General features: G+C 39.0%; 1 protein-coding gene across 1 annotated transcript in view; it reads left to right on the top strand.

Annotated features, from left to right (window-relative positions):
* The first annotated feature begins 743 nt into the window (after positions 1 to 743).
* The window catches only part of si:dkey-82f1.1 (DENN domain-containing protein 2A), a 36,480-nt gene continuing 23,178 nt past the window's right edge, over positions 744 to 14,045 (top strand). The window contains exon 1 of the mRNA XM_014971835.2: positions 744 to 1,259. The gene's annotated coding sequence lies outside the window, so the exon portion shown is untranslated. The remainder of the gene's footprint in view (positions 1,260 to 14,045) is intronic.

Below are 14,045 nucleotides of genomic sequence, written 5' to 3' on the forward strand. Positions count from 1 at the left end.
AATGTATTCAATCTATTTCATTGGGAGCTGAAGGAGAATGACAATTACATGGTATTATTATTTCAAATGAAAATCTGAAACGTAGGACTTCCATTTGTAGTCAACTCCCTAGAAATTGACACTGTTTATAAAACTAACCTAATTGTATAATTTTGTAAATAGTTTTGAGATAATTGGTACTGGCAATAAGGACCTTGTCTTTGCTCGGTCCCAATAAAAATTTAGAAATGTGTGGTTTACTGTATGCCAAAGAGTTCAGAGTTTATAAGTACTCTTTGTTTGAACACATCCTTTCTATGCAGCAACACTAGAAACAATGGGGGTGTGAAGGTTAATTGTTAATCCGCAAGACATCAGTATGCATGTCCAACATCGTTTCCTGGACACTTGCTTTCTCTTTCTCATTTTCTTCGACAGGTCCATTGAGTTAGCTGTGGACTCCCCTGTTTGTATCTTCTCAATCAAGCTAATCCTTCCATACAACGTTTGTTTGTGTTTTTTCTTGTGGCTGCCGTCATTAGTTGACACATCTGAACAAAGAGACAAAACTGATGGACATGTTGTCGTCTCACTGAGATAGAAAGAATCCCTCTTGATTGCCTCCCAGAGGAGCTTTTAGTTATGTGTAGTCGCTCTTTAAGCCTTTTCCCTTCCTGCTCCGTTTCCCCCTGTCTTTCTTTTACCGAACGGGACAATTGGTTTCCCAGGTAACCGGAGCTCCAATCACCCGGCCAGCTGCAGATTAGTTTAGCGGTGGGGGGCTTAGCTGGGTGGGGGGCGGTGATGATGGAAAATGAAGAAAGAGGAGAGAGAGAGAAATTAGGAGGAAGGGGGTGGCTTGAGGAAAAGAGGGGTGGGAAAAGTTTCAGAGGGGTAGAGAAGAAAATCAGTGTCATTTATGGATAGGACTGTGAGCGCGCGCAGACGGAGCCGCGAACCGTTTTAGCCTCGAGGTTGAACGGGAGAAGAGGGAGTCCCTTCATTCCGCTTCCCACTTTTCCCAAACTTTTTTTTTTTTTTGTGCTTTCTCGGCTGTGACTTTGTAGGAGGTTCGGGAAGGAGCTATGCAGAGCGAGAGAAGTCAGAGGCAGGGGTAGGGGCGCTGAAACGGAGGAAGAGAGAGGAGAGGGGGTGGAAAAGCTAGTTGGTTTGGAAGAAAAGGAGCCATGCAAGTGGATGCTGTTCTCTGCGGGATCGGGTTTCACAAAATGAATAGCTACACCGAGAGAGCTTCATCGGGGCTCAGCCAGCTCAGAAAGGTATAGTGAAATCTAAAAGATTTTATTTGTCACAGTTTTTTTTTTAATCCAGAAAAAGTAAGAAAAAACGTTTTCTTACAGTTGTACAAAGGTTTATTTCTAAGAGGTTATGCTGGTGTGCATCTCTACCTTCTACTCAGCAGTGCTAGTGTAATTGCTTGCGCCTGACCTTGATTGTGTCAGGCTTCCTTTATCTGTGTAAAGAATGTGGGTCTATGCTTCCCTCAAGCAATGCTAATGGAAAAATGCTATAAGCTGGTTTTCTCTCTTTATTTTAGCTTTGTTTCTTCCAGATTGATTTTTTCCCCCCGTCTTTAAGACTTTCTTAAAACTTACACTGGGGGTTCAAAACTTTGCTCCCCACTGAGCTGTTTGTGATTGCACCAAACAACAATCACAGGCTTAAAAATGTGCAGGCATATAATGATGTTATGATAGAGATATGAGCATTCCTCCATGCGAACAAAAGAACCTCTTCATGCATTGCTTGTATTGTTTTGAAAGGGCTTGCCTGGATGGAAACCTCCTCAGGGAGGAAGCAGGAGTTCACCTACAGGTGGCTGTCCATAAAATCTCCAGTCAGAATGAAGTTAGCTAAAGAAGGCTGGAAGGGTAAAAAAAAAATGTCAGGATGTTTTGATACTGAAAAAACCTCTGCCAGAGGGATTAAGTTTAATCTCTATAAATAGTACAATACAGAAAATTACAGCTCTTGTCAAAAAAAAGCACAACATTAATTATCAACGGGTCACTGTTAAAAATCTAGAAAAGCAACAACTTGTCCAAAAAGACCATTTAAAAAAAAGACGTTTAAATGTTCACACAGAACAGATTAAGAGTGAACATTGTCTGCTAATGGAGTTTGTGGAGTTGTCATTGTAAACAGGGTCGACTTCTGAGGATTTCTTAAGAGAAAATGAAACAAGCAGATGTTTTGAGTGAGTTTTTCCCCATTAAAACTCGCATTGCTTTCGTAACTACTTCTAAAACTCACAAACACTTTCTCGTTCTTTTTTGTTTTTAACTGTTAGTAGCGTTATATTACTTTCAAAAAGCGCCGGTTCATTTTCCTCCGTTGCTACTTTTGGTTGTTTTGTATCTGACTTTTTATGTCGTGAAAAGAACCTCCATTCATACCAACTTTGATAACTTAAAGTTTTTTTCAATCTACGTAAAGCCTCCATTTTTTTGCTCCTTATGTTACAATGATTATTATGCCTGACCACTTCAGTTTTAGACCAATCACAGAGTGTTCAATCTGGCTTTTCATGATACTTTTGAAGTAAATACTTCTTCCATGAGCCCAGATGGGTACTGGGCTTGTTTAATCTAGAAAATTACATGCCTTTCCCAGCAATCAACCGGCATCTTCACAAGGGTTTTGGGATGTTGTTTTGTAGCTGATGATCACATTTTGTGTTCAAACACATTCATCCTTGTGTGTTTGGTTTGTTTTATCAGAAGGTGATTTTAAAAAACGATTTCATCTAGAAGCACAATCTTCTGTACCATATTTTCTCCTTTATATTCATAAGTAGACAAATGAACAGCTGAAGCAGATTACAGATCAAAATTCCTTTGGACCTCTAATCCTCCGTGTCTGCCTGATCCTGCCTTTTATTTACCTAGCAAAGTAGGAGTGAGATTTTATTGAACAGAGACAAGCTGACTCTCTGGAGTTACGGAGAAGGTTTATAGAGCTTGAGATAAAGAGATGGTGACGGTTTGTCTGCTGGTCTGGAGGACTGTAAAGGCTGGGCTCCTATCCTGTCCTCTGAACCCACTCTGTGTTTATACGTGCCCCCGTGTCTAGTACCGGTGTTACTATCATACACCCACTCTTCTGGTTGATTGGGTTAACTATTTGCGTTTGGAGTCAAGGTCAGAGGTAAACTTTCTTCAGCAATGTTGGAATGGCATTCATGCCTCTTAATGGTTTTCACATTTTGTCACATTGCAGCCACAATCTGTGATGTTTTTTGTTTTTTTTTACCAGACAAAATGATACATAGCTTTTAAAATATTTTTAAAAATGAAGGTCTGAGAAAGACAAAGTCAAAGTCCAGACCTAATATTGTCTATGGCAATACTTTTATTTTAACCATTCAGTCTGAAATGAACATCCAGATTTTTACTTGTTAAAAATAATGATAATGATAAAAACCAATTCCTTCCACTTCACTATTGTGTCTGGCCAGTGACACTATTTTATTATATTTATTTCCAACATGACAGAAGTATAAAATCATACACATCAACAAGGAATGCAAAAGACAAATTTTTTTGTACTACAATAATCTTAACATGCTTGAAAAGGAGTAGGAAGAAGTAAGAAACTTGTGAAACACTGTTATCTTTGTTTTCTGTTCCATAAAATTCCAATATACATTGAAGTTTGAGATTGTGACATGAAAACATAATATGAAGAAGTTCAAGGAGCGTTAATACTTTTTGCAAGTCACTGTATGCCGTTGTAGAAAATTACTTTCTGATTTCTGGCTTTCTTTTTCTGTGTTCCTTTCAGGATCAACCTTACATACTGCATATAATTTCCACATTTTCTCAGGCTTTATTTATTGTTTTTTATGTTTAAACAAAAACCTTTATATTTTTGTTGCACACTGAATACAGCATGTCTCAAGATTGTTTGCATAAGCACCAGCTAAACCCATATCAACAAACAACAGAATATTGTATCTTATCAGGAGAAAATTCTACAACAAATGCTTTTTATCATGTTGTTTCTTAATTTGGGATCTTTTTTTTGTTTTGCAAGTGGAGATCGTATTCATAAGTGATTGGTGTGACCAATAATTTGGCTTAATAATAACAGTAACTCTAATTACATGTGAAATTGTAGCCATAACGTGAATCACTTTCACAGACCTACAAAGTTAGAACCATGCTGATATCCATGTATATTCATAGAAAGTTCTTGTGTAAATTTGTCTGCTGTGGCTTCTACGGGTTGATGCGTTTTACTGCTTATTGTTTTCGTCTCAGAATGGTGACGGACGGCAGGGTTTGGGGGCTGGGAGGTATTGCAGCCTGTTTTTAACAGACACCGTTCCCAGCAGCCTGCTACTCAAAAAGGCCAACCTTCTGCTGTCCCAGAGCTGCTGCTGCTGTTACCACAGAGATATACCCTGAAGGAATGCTTCCTGTGGTTATGGTCTATGAATTCCTCTTGTTATGATGGGGGTGTTTAGTGTGTAATACTGTTAGTGGGTCATGGATTTTGTCATGATCAAAAATAGGTCTCGCCCCCTCCTCTCAAGCACTCGCGTGGTTAAATCTTGTACATCCAAAACCCAGAGTCAAATCAAATCACGCATTACTTCTGCATTGCAGTGTTGGACTAATTTACATTAACACTTTTCAATGTAGATTGTTGGACTCGATGTAGATTGTTGGATTGTAGACCAACGCCAACCAAACAAATTTTAATATAAATTCTATATATGTATTGTCAAGTGTATTAAATTCAGCTGGATTAAAGCTAAATTAATGCACATTCTGTGTTTACCACCTAGAAATGTTCATCCATCCATCCATCCATCCATCCATCCATCCATCCATCCATCCATCCATCCATCCATCCATCCATCCATCCATCCATCCATCCATCCATCCATCCATCCATCCATCCATCCATCCATTTTCTGACACCCTTATCCCGTTGGGGCCATGAGGGGTGCTGGTGTCTCTCCCGCTGTCAATGGGCGAAAGGCAGGGTACACTCTGGACAGGTCATCACAGCTTCAGTTTGGCCGTTCAGTTAAATTTGAGGGGAAAAGTACAGGCCTGGCCTGTACTTTTCCCCTTATCAGTGAGGAGTCACTACGAAAAGAGACATTTGTTTCAGTCCAATTCACATTTTCGCTTAGACACAACAGTCACCATGGTCTTGCCTTTCAGGGTGAAATGCTCTGACTCTTTTTGACATAAATTATTTGTCTCCTAAAATATTCACTCCAAAACAGTGCTGATCAATGTTGCCTGTACACAGACTTTGTCACATAAAGAATGGTATTAAATAAAATTCAACCAAATATGTTCTACTCAAACACTGGAATGCATCAGTTGAATGAATGAATCCTCTGCATTTTCATACAGAGGCTTTATGTCACTATAGTGATGTATGTTTCAGAACAAAATTAGCTGTTTTTCACTACAAAATACATGCTTGTGCCATCAGTAACTTATGATACAAGGTTTTGACACTAACCCTTAACTGTTTAATTCTATATGATTGAACTAAAGTCTGCAATGGAGCCCACAAGAGTCTCCTGTACCTCCTCCCTTGTTCTTACAATTAAATAGTTTGGTTTTATTTTCACTACGCGGCATTTTAATAGACATACCATACTTAACCTAAAACAGAAGATGATTAGGCCCCAGTTATTCCTGTTAACTTACAGTTGAACTTAATATTATTTTTTTACTATCTTAGTGATTACTGTCCTGCCAGAAGGTTACTTACGTAGAGTTACAGCCTTCTCTCCTTCCTCCACTCTTCCATTATTTTGTGCCCTCTTGCAGACATGACTGTGAGCGGAAAGAATGGCGTTTACCTGTCAATTTAAGGATCTCTTGGAAAATGGCAATTAAAACAATTCTGCACCTTTAAGTTCATCCAAGTTTAACAACATAATAAGTAGATGCCCCAGACGCACTGCAGACACAGAGGAGGCTGGATTATAACAAATCACATTTAAACACTGTCTTGTTTCAAATGTAGAGCAGGGAAAGCAGTGGCGTTTGCTGGTGATGTGTTATCTCTGAGTTGTACTTGTAATTCTTTCTTCTTATTTAAAAATATTTAGCTTCAGATCTTATGTTTGGTCAGATAATAGCTCTAATTTTTATTAAAGAACAAATTTTATTGTTCTAAAGTAATTTTTTTTACATTGGTTTAGTATGATTTGTGTGAGGGGAAACCAAACAAAAGACTCTGTTTTACTCATATTTGTCCAGTGGCGGCCTTAACCCTGGCTCACAGCTCTCAGTCGAGGGGTGTGTGGATGTCAGTAGCGTCATCTCTGAGTTTACGCTCCGGAAGAGCACTTTCCCAAGCTCTCGCCTTGTTTAGATCCCCCGAGGACTGGAGGGTGAATTATGAAAATATGTCTGTGCAAGCATACAGAGGAGCAGGGAAGCTTGGATGAGACAGTGGAGCTCTGTTGGGAATTCTCTATTGGAATCCTTTAAATATATACCAGGAAGGAAAAAAAAATCAGGAAGGAGATGAAGAGAGGAGGGTTTTGAAATTGGACCTCAACTCAGAGACCATGGTTTGGAGGTGAAACTTGATCTAGACCCCTGAAGTTAATGTTTGTATGTTGAAGTAGCCAGTTTATGGCTGCAGAAATATGTGAGCTCACTTTCGTCAGACTTAAGCTTTTTGGGTTTTATGGTTAGGTTAAAAAATTGCTACCCATTATTTTCCCCAATCATTATAGACGCTATAGAGGTTTGAGACCTGCCGCGGCCTTGCATTTGCTAGTAAGCCCAAAGTTATTGCAGATTTAGCCTTGGAGTGATCTTTTAATTTAACCTACATGTTTCATTTTGAGATAATATGAATGTAGTTGCCCAGCCAGAATCCCGACTTGAATCTTAGGATGGAGCTATGATTAGGGTGATTGCAAGGAGGCTTTCCAAACTCAAATGCTAGCATGTGGCAGGGCTTCTCATCTGACAAACAACAGTGGCAATGTCTTCAAGTGAAGTATTAAGTTTTTCTGAAGCCTGCATTTACACTGTGGCTTTAGAAAAATTTCAACTTTTGAAATTAAACAGACTATTGTAGAAATCCAACAAGTAAGGTAGAAATAAGGTCTTCACGTACAATTAGCAAGCTTTACAGCCTCATTGAAAATGAAACGCAAACATCAATTTTAATGTTGAATTGACTTGATCTTGTTTTAAAATAGATTTCATAAATGTTATGCTTTGTTTAATTGATTTGATGTCAGTTATCTACCCAAGACAAAAACTGTACACTTAGTACCCCAGGCTCTGCCAAAAATAGGATGTCAAAGATTTGTTTAAAATGTGGCCAAAGTAGGCTGTCCTGCTTATACCCGCTTGTGGGGATGCCGTGTATGTGCAACGGTTATTGGGCAGAAAAAAATTAATCTTATGAAGATCTCAGTCGTTGGCTGGAGCTGCACTCATCTTTCAGATATGAGGGGAAACAAACGTGGCTCTTTGCATATAACAGAAGCAGTGTTAAACGGGCTGATGTGGGCCAAAGTGAGAGCAGTTTATTGAAAACGTGTCCTGGAATGAATTGGCAGCACACATTGTTGTGTGGAGCCAGCAGGGTAATTGAGAGCAGATTCTGCATGAGTCAGGAGCTCTGCTGAGGGGTGCTCTGTATCTGTGGTGAGAATGGACTGACAAGTCCACGGCCGACAGATGCTCCACCTCTATACAAGGAGGAAACAAGACACTCTTTCCCATTTGAGCAGAATGACAGAGACCGGTTTACAGAGACTCTCTGGATACTTCTGGTACTTCACTTTCTCCCCTTTTCATTGGAGTTGTGTTCTTTTGTTCTCTGTCTTGTGCTTTTGTTTTTCACCCACCTCATTGAGCCAATTAAAGTGTTGTGTTGTCAACTGTTTGCTGGAAAAAATGTTTGTATGCAATAATTCCTCTAATTGGCTGACTTGCCACCCTTTTAGATGATGTTTAACAAGGATTTTTTTGGCTTTCAACAAGGCAGCATTGTTGAAAGGTTTCCCAGATTTGTTTTTTGAACTAAGACTAAAGGAATAAACACGAATGGAGTCTGAAATCTTTTACAATAAAAGTCTTGACCTAAACCTTGACGATTGGTCATTTGTAAACTTTTGACGGGTGAAAGGAGTAGGGAAGGACAATGCCGACCATGTCCAGAGCTTCCTTCCGCTGGCAGCCATGTTAACCTTGCATTTGTAAAAACTGCTGCATTTTACAGTTGCGGTGAGAAGTTTGCTTTCACTCACCATGGACATGAACGTCATGTGGTGTCGTTGACAATGCATTCAAACTGACTTTTTCAGAAAGCGAAGGTCAAACTACTTTAAAGAAAATTGACTTGAAACTCGTGCACTGAATCATCATTGATCAACACATGGTCAAAATCACAAATATAGGCTTAAATATCTACATTCAATCCAGATAAATGTAATTTAAAAGCTTCTGGCATTATTTGAAAATCTGCCCACTCCTGTTGGCAGAATTGGACAGCTCTGATTAAGAAATCAGTCAAGCTTAGAAATATGGACAAAAAGAAAAACCTAGCTTTCAGGTCTCACCTGTCAGTGTAGTAATAATAATAATAGAAAAGCTAAAATCACCAAAACATTTTAAGCTGGTTAAAAAACTTTTTTTAACCTGCTCAACAGTAAATTAAACATGCAATGTTTTAATTAAACAAATAAATGTAGAAAATGTGTATGCTAATGATTGTAGATTCAAAACCTTTACACATTTGTCTTCGGAAAAGCAAAGCATCCAGTTTGCAAATTATTTTGGTCTTGGAAGAACAAAAATTGATAAATTATCCTCATGCCTCAACCACTTGTGCTTAAGGCTCCAAATTTCATCATGAATACATAAAGTCTTCAGCTGAGCTTGGTGTCATGACTTTGTTCAAAATATTTGAGCAACAATGGAAATTTCTAAAAGTGCCAATAGAGGTTTGAAACCAAACTTTTTGAGATGTAATATTCATCAGCGTACTTCCAGTACTCAGACACACAGACTGTCAGAGGTCCCTAATGTAAATTACCAAGACAATAATAAGCACTGCTAAGTGTGGGGTTGGAAATGTAACAATGGGATGCATGTGTTATATTTGGAATTGCTTGATAAGCAGAGAAATGTGCTGTGAGAAATAATTGTTTGCGGTATCCCCCTTCGGTTCCTGTTTGGCCCCGTGCCTGTACCAGTTTCAGTACTGTCTCACGTCCGTCCTCTTTTTTACAATAAAGGAATGGTGAGTGGGGTGGGAGGGAGATTGGGGGAGAAGGGAATGCAACAATGAGGACGAGGAGTTTAGACAGCATTGGAGTGAACATGAGACGGCTTGTACATAGAAAGTGTGCGATGGTGAAATGTAATTTCCAGACTCGTGACAGATTGTGTATGACAGCCACGTACATGAAAAGTTTCCTACACAGATTTGAGCACGCACGCATGGCCGTAGAGTTGGCGTGCTTGGCTCGAGTCCAAGGCCTTGCAATGAAATCAGCTTGGGAAAGCAGCGGGGCCCCTGAGCATGACACAAAGACGAAAACAGAGGGAAGGACACCGTGAAGGAACGCTACAATTCTCTTCTTCATTTGCTTGTTCCTCTCCCTCTCTACAGTTCCTTTAACATTTCTTTGCTTCTTCTGGAAGGAAGTATGTTGTTTTCCAACAAGTTCTAAGTGGTAATATAAAGCGCCTTGCAGAGGTTTTCGTATGCCTCTAACTTTTTCACAATTTGTCATATTCCAACCACAAACCTCGCTGTGTCTTCTTGGGATTTTATGTGACTAAATTAGATTACATTAGATTAGATTAGATGGAAAGCAACACATAAATGTTAAAAGGAAGGAGACTGATACACAGTTTTACATTTTATTGTTAAGCTAACAAAAATAACATGAAAATCTTGAAGGTGTGGCCTCCGTTTGTATTCAGCTCCTTTTTGCTGCAGTCACAGCTGCAGGTCTTTTGGAATATGCTAGAAACAATTACATATTCTTTGCAAAAAATAACAGGCAGATTGGGTGGCAAACATTGAACTTTGATCTAAACCTTTGTAGCCTTTGCTGGATGTTCGACTGTGTTTGGCTGTGCTGCATGTTTTTATATCCTATGTTGAACAGTGAGTGGGATGGAAGTATATTACATCGACCTGCCTCTTGCTGCTGTTAAGCCAAATTGTGTCAGCTTCTTTCACCTGAGCAGTTTATCTCTGTAGTTGCTCCAGAGTCACCATGGACCTCTTGGCTGCTTGTCTGATTGATGTTTTCCAAACTGCATATCAGTTTGGTGCAATTGTATGTGTATAATTGGACCATGGGTTCTGTTGTGGTGCAAGAATTAAGCACAACCCACATGGAGATCTTAATCCTCAGTGTCACTGGTTTGAGTCCCGGCCTGATGACCTTGTCTGACCCCCTCTGTCATTACCCACTTTCCTATCAATTCACTATCAAATAAAGGCCACTAGAGGCAAAAAAAAAAAAAAAACTTTAAAAGAAGAAAAAGCATAAATAAAATTCACCATACAATTTTCATTTCTGCCTGATGGATTGAACAAAGCTCTGCAAGACATTCAAAGCCTGTAATATTGTTTTATAACTAGGGCTGTTGACATTAATGCATGTGATTAATCTAGAAAGTTTAACATGTTAATATTTCGTAATGCAGTGGCCTAAAAGCCTATTTCCTGCAGAGGGTTACTTCAAACAACATGCACTGTGGTCAACAACCCAGTGTCTCAAACCGAGTGAAAAAATGAGCGAGGAGAGTCAAAGTGATGTGGCAAATTTTGCTTTAAAAAAAACACTACAAAAGAAATTTGGATAAAACCAAGACGGTATGCGTATTGTAATGATTAATTATCCTTTATCCATTTCTAAGTTAACATTTGAAAAAAAAAAATAAAAAATCAGACATCTTTTAGACATTCCTGAATATTAAAACCTGCAAAACAGAACATGCGGACATTTTCGGTTGGAGACACTGAAATATTTTCTTAAACGATTTTTGAAAATATGATTATTTACTTGTCGAGCTTACAAAGTCAAGCATAGTTATTAATCGTGATTGCATAAAGCGCTAGAATATGACGAATACGATTACATTTTATAATCGATTGACAGCACTATAATCTAATCCTGCTTTAAACTTCTTCACAACTTTATCCCTGACCTGTCTGTTGACCTGCAAACGTCTATACAATATGTTGCCAATAATAAAACCAGTAGCTCATACTCCTTCCACTTCAAGTTCAACTATGTGTTACTCAAAATATCTGTAAACGGCATTGAAATTTGTTGTAACGTGATAAAATTAGCTTTGAATCAACAATCTGTCCTCCAGATTTTCAGAAAATCTGAGATCGGCTCAGGACAACCAACACAAAGAAGCAAAGGATTCAATGTTATCCTTTTACCTCCCTATGGCTCATCCTTATTCCTCTATTAGCGTGGTCTCCCCACAACTTTGTAACCAAATAGCAATGAAGGAGGAAAAAACTAAAGTGGAAAATAAAAGAGAGAAGGGTGGGATAGAGAGAACAGCCAAGTTGGCCCTTCCAGAAGGAGCTAGGCTAAGTGTGCAGCAGTGTGTTAAATTGATTACAGATGAGGCTTTTGGACTATAAGCTGCACTCAGCCACATTCTGTTGGAGATGGGGTCCTCACTGTGCCTGGGCGCAGAAAGAAAGACAGAAACAGAAATTCATCACTTTAACGTGAGCCACATTTCGAGCTATCATGTTTGCCGAGAGTGATGATTTACTTATCCTCTACAAACCGTTGATAACAGCAAGAGGTTCTGAGACATGTTTTGGTTGATTTCTGACTTTTGGAAAACTCCAAGACGTTCTTTGCAGCGGTGGGGGTTGGGGAGGGCTATCAGAAACTTTGTCCTTTTTAGGCATTTAGAAATGACATGGGGGGGGGAAAGTGGAGAAGTTTCAGAGCAAACAAGCAAAGAATGAAGATGATGTAACGGTGCTAGCTCTTTCTGCAGGGGAAAGAGAGGAGCGATGGAGGGGAGGGGAGAAGTCTTTATGAGAAGCAGCTGTAGGGAAGATGCAGGCAGGCGGGCAGGCAGGCCTCCGGAGCCCTGCAACACCAGCCCGCCCAGCAGCTCACTGACAGCATCTGGAAGCTGATGATTAAACACACGAACAGCACCACCTGCATCCAGTGTGATGAAGCTGATTCCTCTTCAGCTGCAAAACACTCTTGCGTAATATGTTGTTCATAAAAAACAACACTTGATTATTTTTGAAAAACATCTTCTCTGAAAGTGCAGACCAAGACTTAACTCACACCGTGAGAATTACCCCACTCTGGCAAGCTTGGTGTGTGTGTGTGTGTGTGCGTGCGTGCGTGCGTGCGTGCGTGCGTGTGTGCGCGCGCGCGCGTGCGTGTGTGTGTCTGCGTGTGTATTGGTACATCACAACTGAATGGGTTGAAGGAAATTCAGTGCAAGGACCATCACCATGCGAGCCCAGAATTAGAAAATCCAGTTAAATTGAAGCATGTGAAGTAATTTATATTCTTGCTAAAAATCTATGCACCTTTTTTAAAGCAGTTGTTGCTTTCAAGCAAAACTGGACCATTTATATAAAGACTGGGAATCTTTGCTTTCTGAGCAACTAAAAACGGCTAACTGTGCAACTAATAACAATGGGAAAATTGACTTGGTAGCAATGCTAACAAGTCAATTTCTTTTGAAAATTTTCTTTTGTACTTGCTTTCATTCTGTACATACTAACTTGAATGTAAGTCTATAATCTTTGACTGTTTTCCTTCATTAAATCGGTAATCTAATGATAGCTTAATTTCTTCTCTAAAATGGACAGTGTTACTCCTTACTTATTTCCAAAACAACTCAATCTGGCAGCTTGTGATGGAGCCCAGTAAGCAAAAGAAGAGGTTTTAAAATAATTTAAAATAAGTTTTTCTCCAATGTTTATGAAAATATTTTCCGTGAGGCCTAGTTTGAAAAAATAAAGTGCATTTAGTAGGACATCAAGATCTACCACAGATGTTGATGTCTAGAGTTGATGTAATCATTGAATGTTTTTCTTTGCATAGGTTTTATGTTGACTACTGCTGACTACTAAATGTTCAATGTGTTATACACAAACAATGGTTAATTAATTATTAGTTAAATAAATTAGAAAATAAAGCCACATCCACTGCATCGTCAGTGGTTTTGTGCATTCGGCATGAGCGAATTTTCACCATTGCATGCAGACAAAGTGCATGCATACTGTAGCATGAGATTAAGTCACATTACTATCCAATCATTGCAGTGGCATTCGAGTAGCATTTATATAAATTCTTTGTGTTTGTGGTTAAGAGCACTGTATATGTACCATCACTGACTTGGATGTGTCCCAAAACATTTTGCAATTTTCTTAGCAGGAGATTAATTCACACAAGATGCAGCACCAAATGTGTAGGAAGATGAGGCTTGAGGAATATTTGGATATCTGTACAGACACCCAGGGTAGATAAACATTTTGTAAAGGCGTGATGGAGATGTTAGGCGACGGATGCTGCTGACACATGCTGTTTGAAAACATATTTTCTCCTAAAACCTTTTCTGGATGAGAAATATTAACGGAAATGAGCTGATAATGTCACAGAAATGTCATCAATTTAGTCAGAAGATTGGATTTATCTAAATCAAATTAGAATAAAAAGCCTGACCTGATTGAGAAAAATGGATGTCATTTTTGGATTCAGCGGTTGAAAATAGTCCTAATTCAGGTGAAAAAACATAGACGACTTCCAAAAAATAGTGTTATCTTTGTATTTCCTAGTACTGGTTAAAACTAGCTTAGGGCTTTGTTTGTCATTATTGACGTTAAGGCCTTCTCTTTGGCCTTTTGGCCTTTCTTTCTTTTTGTTATGGTGAGCCAAAATTTGAGTTTTTCTTCCATCTGAGGTCATGAGTTCATTCATCTCAGTCTCACCAACAACTCTAGAGGCAACATGAGATTTCTTGAGTTTAACTTGTGTTATAAACTGAAATATTTCCCCTTGGATTACAATC

This window comes from Poecilia mexicana, unplaced genomic scaffold (genome assembly GCF_051168715.1).
Source record: "Poecilia mexicana isolate PSO_F unplaced genomic scaffold, ASM5116871v1 scaffold_6, whole genome shotgun sequence".
Lineage (NCBI taxonomy): Eukaryota > Metazoa > Chordata > Actinopteri > Cyprinodontiformes > Poeciliidae > Poecilia > Poecilia mexicana.